The 11,828-nt window shown below is 44.1% G+C and overlaps 1 protein-coding gene across 5 annotated transcripts in view; it reads left to right on the top strand.

Moving 5' to 3' along the window:
- The window catches only part of BRD3 (bromodomain containing 3), a 46,486-nt gene that overhangs the window by 9,834 nt on the left and 24,824 nt on the right, over nt 1–11,828 (top strand). For 3 of the 5 annotated variants that reach the window (XM_014942954.1, XM_014942955.1, XM_014942952.1), the window contains one exon: nt 8,706–8,850. The exons of the other annotated variants lie outside the window; for them this stretch is intronic. The gene's annotated coding sequence lies outside the window, so the exon portion shown is untranslated. The remainder of the gene's footprint in view (nt 1–8,705; nt 8,851–11,828) is intronic. 5 annotated transcript variants of the gene reach the window in all.

Raw genomic sequence — 11,828 nt, 5'->3', positions numbered from 1 at the left:
GGTGGCGAGCGGCGGGGCTCGGGGCTCGGCCCCTGGGCGAGCGCCGGGCTGGTCCCGGCCATTTCCCTGGGCCCCCGCTCGGCTGCCTGGTTTGTGGAGCTGGGAGAAGGTCGGAGCCTTTGGCGGCTTCCGATGCGCTGAAAAGTGCGCGTTTCGTGCGTTGTCCGCGTCCGCATGCCTATATTTGTGTTTATATGTATATATCCAGCTGCTCCGCTCGTGTAAATATCGGATGTTTACCGAACTTTCGCAAATAAATGGAAACCAAGGGTTCGTTGCCTAAACTCGCTATGCTTTCTAGGTGTCAAAAAGAAACGCAGATCTCGGATTTATATATAGAAGTGTCACGCTATAAATAATGCTACCGATAATAAAAATGTTAAAACTTCAAAACTCGGCCGTACTTTTTCCTCCGTTGATACTACTTGTTTGCTTTTTTGCACCTCCCAGGGCGCTGGGGACAGAGCATTATTTGTAGCCGGCTTGGTTTCACTTTCTAACAAAGCTGCAGTGTTCAGGTCGCGGATCTGTGCGCGTCTTTAAGCTGCGTGGTTCGGTCCTGCGGGGTGTTAGCAGGGAAGGGGTTTCCTACTGAAAATGACTTGTCAACGCGGAGCGTGCATTCTCTAAGGTTTCCCCTTAAATGTTCTGTGACCATCCTGTAGTTGTGGCTATACCTTTCTGTTGATGTCTTGAGGAATCAAAAGTTATTAAAATAAACTTTTTCTTTTTGATAAGCAAATATACTGGCTTCGCTAATACTTCAAACGTTTATATATATATTTTTTTTTTTAAATCTTTAGTTCACTGACACTAGTAAACAGTCAGTTAGGGGGTAACACAATTAGCAAAGCACACCTGATATTCCTTGCTGGGGATAGAGAAGTGTTTGCTTTTTTTAATATGCTTGTTAGTATTTTTAATGCGTTCAAGTATATGTGAGCGTGCTGAGGGGGTGTCTCTAAATTAAACTAGAAATTTAGGTTTAAAGCTGCGACTCTTGTCTTTAATTCATACAGTGATAAGTCAAGGTATTGGAGGGCTCAGTGACTACCATATGTGTGGCAGTAGACGGGTGAGAAGTGCAGAATAAATGTGCCTCAATCAAAACAAACAAGAAATCCCCAAAGCTGTCTGGTTGCTTTATATGCAAAAAAAAAAAAACCCAACCAAAAAACCAGCCCTGGTTTGTGTTGCTTACAACTACCCAGCCACTTGAGTGTACTGTAAATGCAAAGTCCTGCCTCCTAATCTGCAGATGACAGCACTCGCGGGCTGCTCTCTGTCTGGTTTTGGTAGCACACAAGTTTACAAGAGTTGTTAGTAATACACTGGGAGGCTCCTGCTGAAACAGAGTTACCTCCTCATCTCTAAGCCTTGTTTTTCTTTTTGGAAAGAATATATGCTAAGATTGTATATTTCTTTCTCTTTAGTCCACGCTGGTTAAAAATACTCGTGCATGCATTTAGTGCTTTGAGACAAAGCTTAATAAAAGGGTTGGGCAGAGGGTAACAATCTTATTCAGTGTTCAGCACAAGCTTGATTGCAATATTGTCTTCTGTACTCACTGCCTACGTAGTGCTCAGTGCTGTGACAGTAGCTGTTCCAGTGAAAGGCTTTTTAGTTTTAGTGACCAATGCGTGCAGAGTTTAAATTAAGAAAGAAAGTATGTGTGATGTAAAAGTGTCTGAGGTTTGTTCTCAAAACTGACTTGGGAGCGTTAGTTCCATTAACTTCAAATAAAAACTACGCTCTGTTACTTCTGGAAATAACACTTCCGTCCTTTAAGCAAAGAGGTGCTTTAAAAAACTTTAGTTCTTGTTATTTAACAAACATTTAGAAGAAAAGCATATTGAAGAAGTCTGATGTTCCAGCTCAGTAAGCAGGCTCAGCAGCAGCGCGCTTTCACTGTCTGTCTCTGGAGAAGGCTGGTTGTGTTGGTGTCTGCAGGCTTTGTAGCTGGTGGTTCTTTGCACTGTTGTAACTGCACTGGATACAATGACTTAAATCACAGTTCTTAACGGTCCTGCAAAATGCTTCTTTCCTGAATTAAGAACCATGTGTTTAAAACTTTATCTTTCAGTCATCTCTTAAAATGGTTGGGAGTCTAACAGAGGTTCTTGGTGTCCACAAACCATGTCTGCAGGCAGGGAGAAACCAGCCTGCCTGACCTGAGGGTCTTGCAGAATGGTTTGGGTTGGAAAGAACCTTAAAGATCACCCAGTCCCACCCCCTGCCATGGATTGGGATGCCTCCCACTGGGATGGGACTTTGAGCAACCTGGTCCAACCTGGCCTTGAACACCTCTGGGGATGGGGCATCCACAGCTTCTCTGGGTCAGTGTCTTGCCATCCTCACAGTAAAGATTTTCTTCCTAATATCTAATCTAAATCTAAGTCTCTTCCCCCTCTGAGCCTCAGGGGGCTGAAGACAGTGTGCACAGTTAAAGCAGTTTGCCCTGGTAAAGGCTGGGGCTTCCCGTATTTTTTTACAGATGCATCTTTTAATTGGTACAAGTTCTGAAAGATGCTGTTTAATATTTATCTCTTAACTTTAGGGAGGGGGCACTTGTGCAGTGGGTTGTTGGTTCCCAGCCAAGCCCCACTGCACTCCTAGAATCTCCTTGCTTCTCCCTGGAGTAATCTGGGAGCCCGATCGCTCTCCTTGACAGCACAAACAACTCAGGAGTCAAATCCCTCTCCTCAGCAGCAACTGAGTGATGTAGTGAGGTCTCATGTTTCAAAGGCTTAATTACTTTTACAAAATATATTACTCTCTGTCTACTTTGGTGAGCTATCAGGTGCTTTCAGCACAGACAGAACTACACTTTGCTAAATAAATGAACAAAGAGTGTTTTGCATCTCAGTGCTGTTGATTGTTTCTCTTTAATCCTGGTTGCTCTTTCTTTGCTAATTTGCAAAATTCATTAATCCGCAGTGGGTTTCCCAATCATTACCATGAACCGTATGTTTTGTTTTGTTGTGTGTGTTGGTTTTGTTTTGTTGGGGTTTTTTTTTGTTGTTGTTGTTTTAAATTGCCACATTATTCTCCAGTAATAGCCCAGAACACCATTGTAAGCAGTAGAGTTCTGGGAATTAGGAAGGAGCCATTGTTTGCTGCACTGCTCAGTGAGTGTCAGGACATTTTGGAAGGATGCGTGTGTCTGGAGCTTCTCATTCCACGGTATCTTATTGTGACATTAGTGTGTTTTTGCCAATCATTAGTGCTTGTTGGAGGTGGACAACTTTTTGGGGCACGCTATACTCTTTAACCCACTTGTTGCTAAAGCTGACATTGGAAGGATTTAAATTCTCCTGGAGAGCAGTGTGGAAATTCACCGTAATGTGCTGCTTTTTCTACTAGTCCTTATTCCTTCTGCCATTCTTGCTGATAAGATACTGACTGAAGAAACACTCGCCTCTGTTTTGGATTCCTTTCACGCCTTTCCAGGCCTCAGTCTCTTTGCAGCTTGAGTCTGATAAGTAGACACAGTCGTGTCTGGAAGTACTACAGCAACACAGATAACCTGGGCAGGGGAGATGGTTTCTTTGTCTCACTCCTTTGTTGGGACCAGGGCTCAACATCCTGATCCCACAGGTGTAGCAAAGGCAATCTGAGGTGACGGTTTCTCTGCATGGGGGACCAATCTGGAACTAAATGCCCTGGCTGAACTGATTTGATTTGGCTTCAAACATTGAGATTTAAATGCGGTTCTGATTGACTGTACTTTGGGAATGATCCTGTTTGCTCCGTTCTTCCCTTTAAAAAGAGAGAGGCAGGGACAGAAAAGGATTGTAGTTCTCCTTCCTGGCCTTGAGACCTATTCTACTCTTGAAGTTTATGCTTGGAGCACTTTACAGGCACACTGATATCCTTGCACACATAAATGTACCAGCAGGGATACACTTTGTGTGACTGATTCACCTGTTGTAACCAAACCCAACCTGTATTGAAACAAAGGCACATTTCTTTTTTTTTTCCTTGTGTAACTTTGTCTTTTCAACTGTGCAGCTTACCCTTGTGTAACATTACAGAGGGTGCCTGGTTGGGGGTGTCACTTTCTTGCCAAAATATGGCCATGCCGAGGTAGATCTGTTATCTAAAACTGCACCAGTGCATAGATTTGGCTATAAGCAGTGTGGAGTTTGCAGTACTGTGTGATTTTGCTGGGAGGGGACGTAGGATGTAGCAGCCTTTTTGCTTACCAAGGCTGGATTGTGAACTGAGCTGGACTGTGGGCTCTAGTGAAAGCAACGGGCTGAGCACACGTGTTCTGTACGTGTGAGCAAGAATTGGGAGTGGATATAACGGAGAATGCCATTCCTTATTGGAAAGCATTGCCTTTTGCAGCTTCTCTGTTGGTGTTACCGTTCTGTTTAGTGCTATTTCACAGACCATAAAGTGCAGCTCCTCAAAATGTCATGTGAAAGAGGGTGTGCTCCCCCAAGATTTTTTCCTGTGCTTGTCTGAGCGTGGATACTGTGCTGAAAGTATGTTCTTTTCCCAGGCAGGAATGAGCCACATGGGAATAAATTAGGATACTTGTGTCCACGATGTCCTGGTTGTACTTCCTTTGACTTGAGCTTCATCCATATGCAGGAGCTTTAAGAGAGGCTTAGGGCTTGTGCTTTCTCTCTGGGCAGGAGGTTGAGCTCTCAGCAGGATCTGTGCCTGGAGAAGCAGAGCTGCTCCTGTTGGGAGCCTGTCTGTCCACCCCGAGCACTCCATGGGGATGGTGGTGTTCCTCTGGGTGCACGGAGGGAGACCACCTTCCTCAGGAATATTCAGCAGTAGGGAACACCTTCTCATCCCCAGAATTACCAGCCTTTGACCCTGCATAGGAAGGGGTCATAGACTCTAAGGTCCAAATTTTTCCCTTTTTCACAGACTGGGAATTTAAATCAGATGCACAAACTCAGGCAGCGGGAATTGTGCTGGTGCCCTCTCAGGGAGGGACATCAGTTTTGCTATCACAGTTTATTCACACCTTAGCTGGCCTGCAACTTCCTTGTGTAGCTGAGCAAATTTATGGATCTAGCTAACCTTAGCAAAATGAGCGAGGTGCTTTTCATCTGAAAGAGTAGACCACATACAGCCTTTTGCACTTGTTTGTCTACGTTTGCTTAAAGTTAACCTGTTGAGTTATTCTGGAACAAAGTGCTTGGTCAAAGAGGAGGCACTTGCATTGATTTGGAAATGGATAACGCTAAGTTGGTGCAACCCGTTTAGGAGAACATGAGTAGGGGAGGAGCAGTGGTCCCAAATGGGAGGGCAGCAAATTACTGCTCCTCTGTCGGCTAAGCTGCAATAATTAACTTGGTGGGTGGGTGTGTTTACTCTGCCCCATTACCAAGTATAACGTTACTGTGGCTCAGCTAACAAGGAGTATATTTATGTCATGGTAATTCAATCACTTTCATTTCATTGTTCATCCCCTTAAACTAACTTGATTGTCATATATTGATTTAGGTAGCCTCGGCTTGGGAAACTTACAGTGCTGTAGCTGTAAACCCAGAGCATGATTTAAACCAGTGGCAGCTCATCTGTTCTTACTACACTTGTAATGATTTTTATCCTAAAACAAATCTGTTCTTTTTCAAAACAGTAACTTTAATCATTTTAATATATAAAATAAATACTAAAATTGAGTAGGAGACAGTGTTGGAGCATGAGAAGTGCACAAAGGAGGGAGTCTGTTGATGAAGGAAGGTATTTTCTCTAATGAATCACTTTGATGGTTCTGCTACGTACTGTGAAACGCTTCTAGCAAGTTAACATACGGGTCTGTGTCTGTTTGTTAGAAGTCTGTCCCTCTGTTGATGCTTGCATAGAGCTGCCCATAAGGATAACATCTGTAGCACTTGTAAATGATATTAATAATGTTGATATATAGCCATGCAGTACTGGTGATGCAAGGGAGAATTGAAGTGTAGGTTATTAGGTACACGGAGCAGAAAACAATCCTTCAAAGAGGTAATACATAGGAATTGAATGCTGTTTATAAAGGCTCTATGTTTTATACTGTGCTCAGAATACTTTTTGTACTTAGTTTCAAAGAGGAGGTAATCTTCCTGTTATACGTAGCCTCTTAAATTCAGTTGGAAGTGGAATTTGGCTGTATCTAAAACCCCCTCCCCAACAGGTGTCATGAAGGACCTCTTGGGTGTTGTGGTTTATCTTTTAGAAACGTGTTTAAAGAGCTCGGCAGTACGGGGAATGGGATAGAGCAGATGGCAGCTTTAGCTTTGCAGTTTCTTCAGATGACAATGAGCATTGTACTTAAAGTGTTTCCAGAAACCTAAGTTATGGTATTTGAACACCTTGTAAATGCAGGTTCCTCTGTGTGTTTGCTTTTTTCCTTAAAATTTGGTATAACCATAACACTAAGGAGTTCATGTATAACTGCATGGGAAAAGACTAATGACTTGTAACTAATTGTAGATGGTAGTGGAAATATCGCTATCCCTATTTCACGAGTGGGGACCTGACAGGCCTACACTGTGGGATGTCAGCATCCTGTTCTGTAGCTACCTTTTGTACCTCTTTGCAGGTATAGCAGTAACTCGGAGATGCTCTGTCCAGCAGGGAAGTGTCTTGGGTTTTTTGTTTCTGTTTTTTACCTTTTCTTCAAAAAATAACTTTCTTTTTTTTGGCAATCAAAATCCAGAAAAAGAAACAATCATAACAAACCTGTTGTGGAAAGACTATGTGTGATTTATTCCCTACGTGCTGAATCAAAGTGAGTGAGTTTGAGGGGTTTTTTCTTATACTGTAAAAGCATACAGAGCACCATATGCTGATTAAAATGGGACGGGCAGACTCTTTTTCAGAACACAAATGTTTAACTGTGCAGATCATATCCTTTAAAAAGCAGAAAGAGAGAACCCTGGGAGGGTGTAGATGTACAATAATCCCATTAGGAGTTCTGAAGTCTGAGCAAGTGTTGCCACATTCTGCTTTAGTGGGTGTACCTAAATGTTTCTGTTGTGCACGTATCCTCTGAAACTTGGGTCAGTGCCAGAGTATGGGGTTTTTTGGTGGTTTGGTTTTGTTTTTTAAAATTAACTGAAATACGTTTTGCTGACCTGAAATCAACAAAAGTGATTTCTGGAGTCACAGGATGAATGGACAGTTGTATCATGCACTGGATAAGTCATGTTTGGAGACGTTTGGCTGTAAAGTGATAGATGAACTGAGGGGAATTAGGAGACAGAGTGCTGAAGGAGGTGGGTTGTGGTACTGACCTGCGCTGTGATTATTTTTAGTTTTTCTTTTTAAGAGCATTGCATCTTGCCAATTTGTGCCTCTTTCTCCCTTCCTTGGCCAACCATCACGTAAACATGGAAATTCCTCTTCTTGACTAGGCTGCACTTTATCTTTGTGTGGTGCTTTAGGAAAAGTGATGAAAGAACAAGATCTCCATGCTCTTGCACACCTTAGGCTTGTGCAATAGGATTTCTCCAGCTGGGATCACGTTCTGCAGCAATCCTGCAGTGAGAGGATGTATCTCCAGGGCCTGGGTAGCATTGACTAGATCAGCTATCAGAGCTATTGTAACTGCAACAATGGGAGCATCCGCAAGTCTGATGGGCCTGAATAGACTCTCCAGCCCCAGATACCTAGCACTTAACCTCCTTTGTCGTTTTATCTGTCCCTAATGGACAGCTAGAGAAGGGGCTGACCAAGGCAGAGGGGCCAAAAAGTGTGGAGAAGTGTAATTTGTTTCTGTCTTTGTCTAAACCTTCCTTAGAGATTTATCTTGATTGACCAATTAGTTGTATCTTGTAGGCGATAAGTCTGCAAAACCCTCTGTGGAGAGGAGCTGAGCCGCAAAAACTGTGCAACTTATCGAGAGGGGAAAGTTGCTTAGCGCTGTGCAGGATGGGGCTTGAAGTGGTTACTGAATCACAGAGGAGGACTGAGCTGCTGTCTGTGTTGTGGTTTACACCGTAGTTCCAATGTGCCTTCAGCCACGTTCCTGCCTCCTCTAAGGTCTCCTGCCCCCCTCTCCTGCTCCTGACATGTTGGGAGCTTGCATGGTATGTGGCTCTGTGCCAGCACCTTTGCAGCTTCCTTTTTGCCTAATGTCCAAGGCAGCAGGGCTTCTGCTGCACATGGGCTTTTGGGGACTGCGGTAACCCCTACATGTGCTAGAAATTGCCAAATAAGCATTCAGTGTGTTATGCTGCACTAGGTAAGACGGAGTATATGCTCAGAAGTAGGTTCACCTTCTTTCCTTTCTCTGTAAACCTGATGTCTGTCTTCTCCCTGGCTTTTCCTCTGATGATGAGATGTTCAGGGTTTAACCCTGTGGGTCATGCAAGGTAACTTCATCTCATCTCCACCTTTCCCCTCTAGGAAGAGATGGCACGAGCAGACTTTGCCCGGGCATGTGATTCTCCCAAACACTTTTCCTTTCTGTGCCAAATCTCAGTTATGAAAGTGAAGGCTGAACCAGCCCAACACTGTTTTGTTTTTTGTTGTTTTGTTTTTTTTTTTCCATTGCCATAAAGGTATGTTTGGTGTTTTATTGTTGTGAGAGGCACAACCACTAGCATTTTCCTGTGAAGCACCTACCCGTTCCCATCCTGTTGATGTGGCTCTGTCTTCCCAGAGTGTCGCTGTGCAAGCCACCAGCTGCTTTATGTTCCTAGATGCTTATTTCCACTGCTACAACTAAGCGTTTGTTAACATTTTCATTATAGGTCACCCAGTTAATTTGCTGAAGTACTTCCTGGAAGAATTTTTGCAAGTGCAGTTCACTTTGTTTCAGAAATCTCAGTCCAATCCTTACTGCAGAGTCAGGTCTCGGAGCTGGCTGAACTTCTCCAGTCAAGAATCCAACACAGAGTAAGCTTTTTAACCACTCGCACTTTTCCTACCTCCTGTTAGCCTTGTTAACAAACCTGTGTGTAATTCAAAAGCTTGCAAAAAACCAGCATATCTCCTAGTTCAAATCTGCCTTCATGTTTTCAGAGAACCACAAAATATAGGTTCAGAGGTCATTCTGTCCTCCCCACTCCAAAACAAGATCATCTATACCTAATCCATTACCAAGGCCGGTTATTTAAATTGTTCTCAAAAGCAAATTTAAATCCTTGAAAATGAACTTGTTATAGTGTGAAACATCACTCCCTGCACTTGAAACCGCAGCCTTTAGAAAGCATTTGAGCCCCATATGATTTGCGTGTTGCAGGAGGTATGTGACATGGCATCTAAATTCTTGCTCAGACTTGATCAGAAGGTGCTTCCTGTGGCATTAGCAACTTGGTGAGAGAAATACTCTGGCCTGTAATTATCAGAAAGACCATTGTTTCATTTGAGGTGCCTAGAATAGTGCTTATAACAGTCCCCAGTGCTTTTATAGTCAAGATAAAGTGACTTTTGGGAACCCCTGAGTTTGAAAGCATGATGTGAGACATCTTAAAGCAGCCTGATTTGCAGTGAGCACCGAGTATGCATCAGAACCGAAAGCCCTTGAAATTACCAGTTACTTCTGGCTGATTCTTATCTACTGGTTAGGAACCCACAGACTCCTTACTGAGGAAACACCTGCTCTTATAATAGCCAAGGAGAGACCAAGGGTGGGAAATCCATCTGCATAATCTGATAAGCATTAAACTAACCAAGTCAAAAGCCAAGGAACTGACTTAATCTTCTGTGATCTTTTCCCCTCCCTCATGCGGAGGTAAGTTAAGGACACAGTTGCATCTCCCAGTCTCAGGATGTTATTGGGGCTGTGCTCAAAATAACATGCATGAAAAGCAAATTTCTGATGTGTGGAATTAATGTTGTGGGAGACAACGAGGACGGCTGAATGGACTTTCAGAGTGCAAAGCTGCAGCGTGTCGTGAGGGCACTCAAGCCAAATTCCCTTTTCCTGCAGTGAAGCCAGGTGCAAACACATCACCCCCAGGTCTTGAGGGGGTGGCATATTGTGTGTAGTGTGTGTGTCTGCCAGGGCAGTGTTGGCTGATAAAGCAACTCGTCTGTCCTCGAGTCTTGGTCTCAAATCTCATGTCCCTTGTGTTTGAAGAGACCATCCCTGCTGACATGGAGTTAGTAGGTAGTGAAAGCTGCCTGAAATTCAACTCCTGTATGGGGCTGTGAAGGCAACGGAAGGCAGAGTAGGAGCAAAAGGAGGACATCCACCAGCTTTGTTTCCTTCTGAGGAGCCTGGAGGAGTGTTGGTGTAGCCCTTGCTTTCTACAGCCATAGAATGAAATGGGTACAACCCTCAAGTAATAATCTTATCTGACTTTAAGGTTGTGTTGAGGTGCTGCAGTGCACTAAACGTCTCCTGCAGTTCTAAGACAGTCTGGGCAAGATGATCATGGGCCTGCTGCTTCTCTGAGATATGGGGAGTAGCATATGGTGGCAAAAGCTTCCAGTTACTGCTGCTGTCATGAAAAAGGGACCGAGTGTCTGCTTTGGTGGTTGCAAGAAGCCTGTGCGGGGGAGTAATGCTTGGAGGAGCAGCAGCGTGAGGATGCCTGCTCCAGCTGCCCTGCTGTCTCAGCATGGTTCTGGCTGCTGGCTTCATCCAACCTTCAGAAAGGCTCAGTCGCTGCCTTTCTTGCCTGTGAGAGCTGCACTGCTTCTGAGGGGCTGTTCCTCTGATGGGCTGGCTACTGAAACCAGGGCCAGGTGTTGGTCAGGGCTCTGCTGCAGCCTTACTGGGTGGCCACGGGCAGGTCACATCACGGTGTGAAGCATGAGGTGTGAGTGTCAGCTTTTCAAGGCAGGAACAGGGTCTTACTGTGTGTCTGCAGAGTGCCAAGTACTGAGGGACCTTGATCTCTGCACAGCTTCCATGTGCTACTGTAACGTAAATAATTATGTGGAGATAATGATGAGGTCAAGGAATGTCTCTTAAACTTGATAATTTTCCCTGATGGGAAGATTTATATTGCTGTTTCTGGCTGGGCTGGATTTGTGCCAGTTTTTGATCAGTGTCCAAGAAGCCACGCAGAAATACTATACCAAGGGGGAGGGAAGAAAAAAAAAAAAAAAGAAAGAGTTGCTGGGCTCACATGCTACCATAAAGCTTGCTACCTTCTAATTTTGCAATCAAAACAAATACCATCCTGTACTGCGTGAAGAGCAGCAAGGGAGTGAGCCATCCGTTAAATGTTCGGCCCTGCCAAAGGAAGTGGCAGAACCGTTAGCTGAAGCAGCAGGCTCGCTGGCACAGCGCGCGCTTCGTGGGGCTTTATAGCTCCTTTTAAAATAGCCTCCACCACTGCAGACAGTCTGTGGGCTGCATCAGCTGAGTAAAATGTTATCCTGCTAGTACAGGGAATTATTAACATGTTTTCTCCGTGCCAACAGTCTCTCCGCCGACTGACCCGTGCAAGCAACTCAATGAAAGAACAGTTTAAAAAAAAAAAACAAACCAACAAACAAAACATCCTTCCAACTTCACTGGTTTTTTGGGGGTTTTTTTGATGGCTGGTTTGACTGGGGGATGAGCCAAACCCTGTAGCTTTGCTGGATGCCACACTGAGGTTGCAGCTTAGCACAAAAGAACAGACTTGAACTCCAGAGAAGCAAGAATTATTGGAGAGTTTGGGTTTGGGTTTTGCTTTTAATTATTGTCTCAGACTGGGATGAGTAAGGAGGAGGAGAAATGCAGAGTGTGGGAAGCGGTGTGCGTTCTGCATGTATGACAGCGAAAGGGTGTACTTTAATTTTGGAATATCAGAACTCTACATGTGCAGCCAGAAAAATCAAGAAAAGCTTCTGTTACTTGAACATTACAGATCTGAGGAATAAAATAAGTAGTAATTTAAAAATTGCAGTTTAACAAGTTATTACTCTGGGGCTAA

The sequence above is a fragment of the Calidris pugnax genome, unplaced genomic scaffold (genome assembly GCF_001431845.1).
Source record: "Calidris pugnax isolate Ruff unplaced genomic scaffold, ASM143184v1 scaffold102, whole genome shotgun sequence".
In the NCBI taxonomy this organism is placed as follows: domain Eukaryota; kingdom Metazoa; phylum Chordata; class Aves; order Charadriiformes; family Scolopacidae; genus Calidris; species Calidris pugnax.
The sequence above is the reverse complement of the archived record's forward strand: the minus strand, read 5'-3'. Positions and strand labels throughout refer to the sequence as shown.